Genomic DNA, 8,945 nt, shown 5'->3' on the forward strand with positions numbered 1-8,945 from the left:
TGAGTCCTTTGTCCATACTTCTGGAAACAAATCTCTCAAAATTTCAGGATTGTGATTATAAGACATTTAAGGCTGATATAGGTGCTATTTTTGCTCCTGGCCTAGAGGCAGAGTCAATATCAAGTCCAGGACAGGGGAAGCAGCAGCACCGTGGCTGGTCTGCACTGCTGCAAGACACGGAAGTCACTGCCAAGGTGGCTTCTGGGCTAGACTCCATGCCCTGAGGGAGGCTGCATCTTCTCCAGCTCTCACTGCTAGCAAAGGAAGCCCTCCTCGCTCCAGGCAGGGAGGGAAGCGTCCCCGAACCAGGTCTGGAGCCTGAATCTGATGCTGTTGGCTGGACAGGAAGGCGAGTTCTTGAATTTTAGCATAAATGGAAAAGGCAGGAGAGGTTGGGTCTTAAACTTATTGGAGATAAAGTAGTCAGAAATTATCTGAAGTGAGAATACAGAGATGAACAGGAAAGCATGAATCATGGGCAGGAGGAGAATGAGTGTGCACTGGCAAAGAAGTGGAATGTGCATATATGTGCTCTTTCAGTGTGTCCTTAATCCCAAAATATATCTTGCTCTTCCAACAACATTTGGAATTGGAGGCGCAAGGCGAGGAGTTAGGACACTGGGCTTCTTGTTTTCATTGCGCAGACAGCTCTACCACCAAGATGGTCAATGTACCTCAAACCCGAAGGGCTTTCTGTAAGAAAGCAGCATCAGCCTCACAAAGTGACCCCGTATAAGAAGGGCAAGGGTTCCCTGTATGCCCAAGGAAAGAGGCACTACGATCAGAAGCAGAGGGGCTGCAGTGGGCAGGCGAAACCCACCTTCCAGAAGAAGGCTAAAATGACACAGAAGATTGTGCTGGGGCTTGAGTGTGTGGAGCCCAACTGCAGAGCGGAGAGAATGCTGGACATTAAGAGGCACAAACACTGTGAACTCGGAGGAGACAAGAAGAGAAAGGGCCAAGTGATCCAGTTTTAATACTATGCTTAACTTTAAGGCAAATTTGTTGAAGCCATAGAAAGATTAGCTGCAGGAAAATAAATGCAGTAGTAACATAAAAATAATAATTTGAGATTGAGGAAAGCTGTGAGGTTGTCAGAACCTGTTGAGATATTTGTGAACCTATGAGGTATAGAAGAAGCAGGAGATGGGGTGAGAGTAAAAAGTCTAGAATATAGAGTACAGAAGATTAAAAATGAAAAGGTCAAAAAGACTGAGAAAGAGCAGAATATAGTGCAAAAGTTTGAAAAGGAGAATTTAAAATTGGAAAAAACAAGAAAATAAAGATAAAAAATAACCTGATTTGAAACTGTTTCATTGCATTTTATCTTTCTCATTAAAATGAATAAAAGATAAAAAAGAAGATAACATTAATACAGAAGCTGGAACTAAAGAAAAGAAATAGGGGCAAGAGAGAAAAAGTAGCAATTACATCACAAGAAAGAAAGAAAAACAACAGAAGCAATTAAACATCCAGCGGAACCTAGATCGAATACTCCAGAAAAAGAACATATATGCAATTCCCACGAGTCCACTATGCCATGGAGCCTGAGTGCCCACACAGAGCCCCTCTTGCCTTCCTTGTAGATCATCACAGGGAGTGTGTAGTGAGGGCTGTCAGTTTCTTTGAGCCCTTCTTTTTGGCTGTGCTTTGGACACAGTGGACTGTAAACTTTTCTCTCTGTGTTATGATCTGACCATCTCCATTAATAGAAAGGAGACTGTGAAATAACTTTTAGAAGGATGATTTAAAACATTGTGAATCTGGCCAGAGAGAAAGCTCCAGTAAAGTTGTGGACTGCAAAGGTAAAGCAGGGGAAATATTGACTGCTGAGAAGGAACAAAATATAATAGATGGTCTGAAGACATCACAAGAAGCAGCAGGTCCCCATGCCTTGTAACCTCAAAACTGCAGTAGTGAAAGATTTTGCTTTGAGCAGAAAGCCACAGAGCACCATGTTCTGGTGATGGCATAGAGAATTTGCTCCTCAGAATCAGATCCAGAGTCCTCAGTGATCCAGGCACTTGACCCTTACAGCCAAGAGAGAAGAAAGCCTGCCGCTGCTCCAGCTAGAAGCAGACATTGGAGGTGGTTTTAGGTGCATGGAGAATGCAAGAATTGAGAAGGTTAAGAAAGCTTGTTCTCACTTCGGCAGCCCATATACTAAAATTGGAACGATACAGAGAAGATTAGCATGGCCCCTGTGCAAGGATGACATGCAAATTCATGAAGCGTTTCATATTTTTTATAAGAAGTAAAGCCATGCTGTTATGTTGAGCAGTAGGGGACTCAGGTCAACAATTTCTGTCATTGCCAGTCAAGCGGAAGACCTAATACTATTATGGGCTACTGGATTCTTTTGGAATATTTTGCTGAGTTTACACATCTATAATATTCAAATAATGGAACTTAACAAAAAAAGGGGGATACAGATGAATGTCCATTTTGTATCTGTGTATTCAAAGTGGTTAAGATAGATATATAGTTATATTCTCTTAATGAATAAAATGATTCTTGTACAGCAATTAACCACTAGGAAGAATGTATGCAGTGTGTTAATTATTGAAACTGTCCTACTGATTTGATTTGCAACTGTCTCATTGCTATTTGTTTATCAATAAAATTATGGGAAAAAATTAAAAAAAGAAGGCTTCCACCTAGATTTCAGAAGGCCTGGGAGGCCAGGCAGTGTGCCTCTTGGAGAGAAGTATGTGGAACTGTAAGGGTGAAACCAAAGGTACAAATGAAGACTCCAGAAGGTTGAAAAAAATCAGGAATGAGGATCGTCTAGGGAAAGTTGTAAGGTGGGAGACAGACAGACAGACAGACAGACAGACAGACATAGACAGACAGACAGACAGACAGACAGACAGAAAGACATAGACAGACAGACAGACAGACAGAGACAGAGAGGGAGAGAGAGAATTGAAGGAAAAAAGGCAAACAGAGCTTTTTTAAATGTGGAAGGAAGAACAGGTTAAAGGGAGGAGAGGGGAGGGAATGGTAAAGCGTTGAACTTACATTATGTACAGGTACAAATCTCCCACGATGAATGTGATGCCTATGTAATGCAAACCTCTACCAATAAAAAAATTAATTTTTTAAAAGGAAAGAAAAATCACTGTATACTAGCTAAAGAACAATTAAATTATGCCTTCTAACAGGAAGACTTAACACTAGTAAGTATTTATGCATTAAATACTGGAGCACTTGACTTCATAAAATAATTACCACTAGACATAAAATATCAAACACCAAACACAATCATAATTGGTGGCCTCAATAACCATTTTTGCAAAGAGACAGACCAGCTAAATAAAAAGAATCAACAAATATTAGAAATAAACTACACCACTGCACAAGAGACCTTAACAGATATCTGCAGAGCATTCTACCCTACTACAACAGGCTGCATATTTTTCTCAGTGGCACCTGGATCTTTCTCCAAAATATACCACATACTAGTTCACAAAGTGTATTTAAATAAATGCAAAAGAATAAAAGTCAGCCCATGTTTACTCTCAGACCACTGGATATTGAGATTAGGAATCAATCACTAAAAAAATACAGAAAATTCATAAAGACTCAAAAACTTAACACACTCCTGAACAGAGTCACATTAGAAATCAAGAAAAAATTAAACACTTTCTAGAATCAAATAACAATGTCAGATAAAAACCCTAGAACCCATATTATACAATAAAAGCAGTTCTTAGAAGGAAATTTACTCCAATCAATGCTCACATTAGAAAAAGAGAGAAAGGTCAAGTAAATAGTGTTGTTCACAAATAAAGAAATTACTGAGAAAGAAAGCAGTAAAATAGTACCATGCATCATAGTATCAAGAAAAACTAAATACTTAGAAATTAACTTAGCTCAGTAAATAGAAAACCTCTACAATGAAAACAATAGTACTCTGAAAGGTAGATTGAACAAGAAATCAGAAAATGAGAAGATATTTCCTATTCCTAGATACGAAGAACAAATATTGTCAAAGGTGACATATTTCCAAAGCTGATATGATTTAAGCAGAATCCCAATCAGAATACAAATAACATTCATTACAGAGCTACAGAAAACAAGCCTAAGATGCATATGGAGACAGAAGAGACGGACTATCAAAAGCAATCCTGAATAGCTTGGAATGCCTGAATTCAAGTTATACTACAAAGCTACAGTGAGAAAAACAACATAGTATTGGCACTAAAACGTACATAAAGATTAATGAAATAGAAGAGAGGATTCAGACACAACCCTAGAATATCCAGCTATTTGATTTTTTTGGCGAAGGAGCTGTCATGATTTGTATCTAAGTGTACAAGGCTTCATGTAGTCATGGAGTGGCTTCTAGAGTTTGTGATTAATTCATGATCCTCTGCTGGGATTACAGGTGCAAGTACTGCTGGGATTATACGGTGAGAGCTACACCTGAGGGTAGCCTGAATGCAATGCAAGGAAGGGAGAGAGGCCTGGTCATGGTGGCTGCTCCTGCCTTCTCACTCTCGCTCTTTCACTGTTTTTCACCGTCGTGAACTGCTGCCCTCTGCCATGTGCCACCCTGCCTTGGAGCCAGCCGAGTATGGCCCGGAACCACCACAAACTGTGAGCTAAATAAACATTTCCTTCCTTAATTTTGGGTGTCAGGTAGTTTGTCCCAGAAATGAGAGTAAAGTAACTGAGACAGGGACCAAAAATATACGTTTGATAAAAGGTAGCTTCTTTAGCAAATGGTGCTAGGAAAACTAGCTATCCAGATGCCGAAGGTTAATGTTAGGCCCATATCTCTTAGCATGCAATAAAGTAAAATAGAAATGGATCAAAAATCTAAACAATAAAATGGAAACATGTAATCTTATGTAAGATAACATAGGCAAGTCTCTTGCAATCAGGAGTGTAGGCAAGGACTTTCTGGACAGAAGTCCTATTACACATAAAACAAAAGTAATAATCAACAAAGGGGATTATATCACATTAAAATTCTTCTGCACAGGAAAGGGATCAACCAACACAACAGAGAGGTATCCTACGGTACAAGAAGGATTTTGTCTTCTACTTCTCAGATAGATGACTAATTTATAGAATATATAGAGACTTCAAAAAAAAATTAGACCTCCCCAAATAAAAGATTCAATTAAAATGTGGGAAATTGATAGACACTTCTCAAAAGAAGAGATACAGGTGGCCAATAAATACTTGAAAAAATATTCAACTTTATTGAACATTAGAGAAATACAAATTGAAACTACTCTGAGATTTTATCTCACTCCAAAGAATGGTATTCATTAAGTATCAAATAATGGCAAATGCTTGTGTGGCTATGGCAAAAAGGGAACCCTTTTACATGATTACTGGGCATGTTAACGAGTACAACCATTAGGTAAATAAGTTTAGAAATTTCTCAAAAACCTAAAGATAGAAATTTCATTTGGCCTAGCTTTTCCTCTTCTCGGTATTTTCCCAAAGAGTTAAAGATATCATTTTACAGTGACACATGCACACCAATAGTTATAGCAGCACTATTCATAGTAAATAAATCTAGGAATTAGCCTATATATCCATCAACATTTGAATGGATAAAGAAAATGTGATATTTTATGCATAATAGTGCATTAATCAGCTAGAAAGAGGAATTAACCTGTACCACTTCCCGGAAAATTTTTGCACCTTGGAAACTTAATGTTAAGGGAAATAAACCAGACACATAAGCTTAAACACCGTGTGGTTTGTCTCATTTGAGTAATCTAAAGTGCAAATAGCAAAATAAAAGGTTTGCACGATGAGAAAGGGAGCTTGAAATTATACAAATGGAAGGGGACCAAGAGACTGAGATTTAAATTAAAAATCCTGCTGAAATTTCCAGACGGCTAGCCTGCCCTGCAGATTATTCAGGACTTCCCAGCCCCTACAGTGACCTAAGTCAATTCTGTAAAAATAGGAAGAGGGTATAAAAAGATGTAAGGTGTGTCATATATGTGTAACAAATGCCCACAGTGAACATAATCATTATATGTCACAAACATGGACTAATCAAAGTAATAATAATGAACTGGGCAACACATGCCAATGCCAGCCTTGCCCCTGGGGAGTGCTGAGCCCAGCTGAGTGTGGGTGTGCTGGCGCATGCCTGTAATCCCAGTGCTGGGGAGGCTGAAAACAGGAGGACCACTGTGATTCTGAGCTATGTAGTGAGACACTGTACAAAATAAATTTTAAAAATTAAAATGAGAAAAAGAAAAAACTAAAGAAAATGGGGGAAGATGCCCTAGAGAATGGAAGAGTGAACAGTGTGTGAAGGGAGAAGTGAATAAAAAGAATCAAGGTACATTAAGTTAAGGTATATACTTCTTAAAATGAATGCAAACATCAAGAACAGCAAACTTGTAGTACTAAAAATAAATTAAAATATGTAATTTGTTATTCTTTGTTAAGGCACTAACACAGGCTCCCAAGCTACTGCCCTAAAGTCCTTTCCTCCCCTGACTTGTGCATTGTACAAATTAATCAACTTGCTTGATTTGTCTTGCTAATCTGACTTTTGTCAATTTTGTCTTTTCTGACTACAAATTTAAGATAATTGAAGAAAAATGGTAGTTCCTCCCCTTCAGACAGACATTAACAGCAGTGCGGTGTTGGATTTTATGTCAGCTTGGCTAGTCAATGGCGTCCAGATGTTCAATCAATCACAATTCTAGGCTTGGTTGTGAAGGTTTTATTTAACATGGTTAACACTTGAATTAGTGGACTTTGAGTGAAATAACATATCCTTCAAATGTAGAGGCTCTTCCTCAGGCAGGTGAAGTTCTTAAGAAAATACACTGGGATGCCCCCAGAAGGAAAAAAGTCCCAACCCTTACCTGTCTTCAAACTCTAGACAAATATTAAATCTCACTGAGATTTCCAGATAGTCTGCCCTGCAGATTCAGGACTTTCCAGCCCCTACAGTTGCCTAAGTCAATTCTGTAAAAATCTGTCTCTGTCCTTTTCTTTCTCCTTGTTCCCTTTCTCTTTCTCCTCCACTCTGTTTCCCTCTCCACCGTATCTTCCCCCTCTCTCTTCCTCTCTCTCTCTCTCCATCTCTTCCTCTCTGTCTCTTCCTCTTCCTCTCTCTTTCTCTGTCTTTTCCTCTCTCTTTCTCTGTCTCTTCATCTCTCTCTCTCTCTCTCTCTCTCTCTCTCTCTCTCTCTCTCTCTCTCTCTCTCTCTCTCTCCTGTTGGTTCTGTTTCTCAGGAAAACCCCACTAATGAACCAAAGTCCCATGTACAACTAGTTGGAAAGGGAAGAGTTTAGTGTTTGCATCCTGTGCTCTCTTTTCTTCTTTTTGCTTGCTTTGAATCTACCTCCCTTAATGGAGACCTCCTCACACATTAAAAATCCTTCAGTATTCTTGAATAAGGGAACTAGTAGTTGCTTGAAGTAAAGGAACTTACCAAATAAATAAGAACCTTTCCAAGAATTTAAAGGCATGAGTACAGATACAAAGGTCTACTATTTGTCCCACTCAAGCTTAAATATTTGAAAACTCAAATGGAGGCAAATGTTAGGGTTAGTTATGGATAGGACCATGAATCTAGAAAAGATGACTGTACATGGCTCCTTCGCAAGGATTTCTAGAATAGATACTTAGAAATAGAACAGCTATTGTCTGCAGATAGACACACCTTCAACTTAGGTTGTTGCCAAATCACTCACCTGAATGTACCAACCAACAATAGTGAATGAGAGTGTTATCAGACTTAATGTTTTGCAATCTAATTTGTGTGAAGTGGTATTTAATTGTCATTTTAATTTGCATTTATTTGTTGATTAGGGAGGTGGGGCATATTTTCACATGTTTAGTATTCAGATTTATTACTCTATGAACTGCTTATAAATGCCCTTTGTCTAATTTTCTTATTAAGTAGTTGTTACATACTATGTATACTATTCTTTTTGCTTACGTTTAAAACTTTTTCCCTGGGTTGTGACTTGCCTATTCACTTTGTATTTTATAATGTATCCATTTTCTTCCGTAAGTTTAAAATATTTTCTTGAAAGAATTATTATCTCTAGATTACATATTTTTGTGTTCCATCACATGAGATGCAGATATACTTTTCATCCTGTATGAATATGTACCATCGACTGAGTAGCCAATCCACTTTTCACTGTTTTGTAATGACAACCTGCCTTACACTAAGCCTTTCAATATATCTTGGTCTCTCTCAGCTTCATTTTACATCCTGTCATTTGTCTCTTGTCTGTCCTTATGACTACACATGCTCAATTATTGTGATCTCCAGTGAGTCTCTCTAGGAAGATTATTTCTTTATAGCCTTTTAATCCACACAAGTGTTTTTCAATTTCTTTATTTTTTAAAGAGAGTAAAAAATAGTATTAAACAGAAAAAATTACAAACAATACAGAATTTCACTAAACAAAATAATATGAATTTGACAGTATTTGTATTGCAGTGTTCTGTTCAACTTGTTTAGATTACCAGATTTATACATGGAAAATTGGAAGAAGTTGTCTCTCAAGTAAATGTTTGGGGCTTTTTTTGTTTTTTTTTTAAGGGTAATAAATGAAAAAAAAAGACACAAGGAAAAAAATGTCACAGGATTGTCCTGCTACAATGTATATGGCTACATTTCTTAATTTCTGTGTAAAAATATGTAATTGTTTATTCATATTCTTTAAATATTTTTCATTTTTTAATTTTTTTCTCCATATTCTGTAGGGACTTAAAGTTTAACATATCAATACTTGATGGAAAATACCTGTTCCATGTTATGCTAAGATGTTTGATATTCAGACAGATAGTGAGGTTAAACCCAACTGCATATGTTGTAGGGTAATAATAAACTTCTCTCCTAGAGGGTGAACAACCTAAGTTTGCAGACCAAAAAGTAGAGACCTGAGCCTTTCAAGGTCAGTGAAGACTCAGGACATAGGAGAACCTATACTGT

The 8,945-nt window shown here is 37.7% G+C and overlaps 1 non-coding gene and 1 pseudogene across 1 annotated transcript; both read left to right on the top strand.

The window, feature by feature from the left end:
* Positions 1-661: 661 nt before the first annotated feature.
* LOC111811973 lies at positions 662-977 on the top strand (annotated as a pseudogene).
* A 1,162-nt stretch (positions 978-2,139) lies between these two features.
* On the top strand, positions 2,140-2,246 carry LOC111812694. The gene has a single exon (XR_002818128.1). It is a non-coding gene; the product is annotated as a U6 spliceosomal RNA (small nuclear RNA).
* Positions 2,247-8,945: the final 6,699 nt, after the last annotated feature.

Source organism: Octodon degus, unplaced genomic scaffold (assembly GCF_000260255.1).
Source record: "Octodon degus isolate 3935 unplaced genomic scaffold, OctDeg1.0 scaffold00136, whole genome shotgun sequence".
In the NCBI taxonomy this organism is placed as follows: Eukaryota; Metazoa; Chordata; class Mammalia; order Rodentia; family Octodontidae; genus Octodon; species Octodon degus.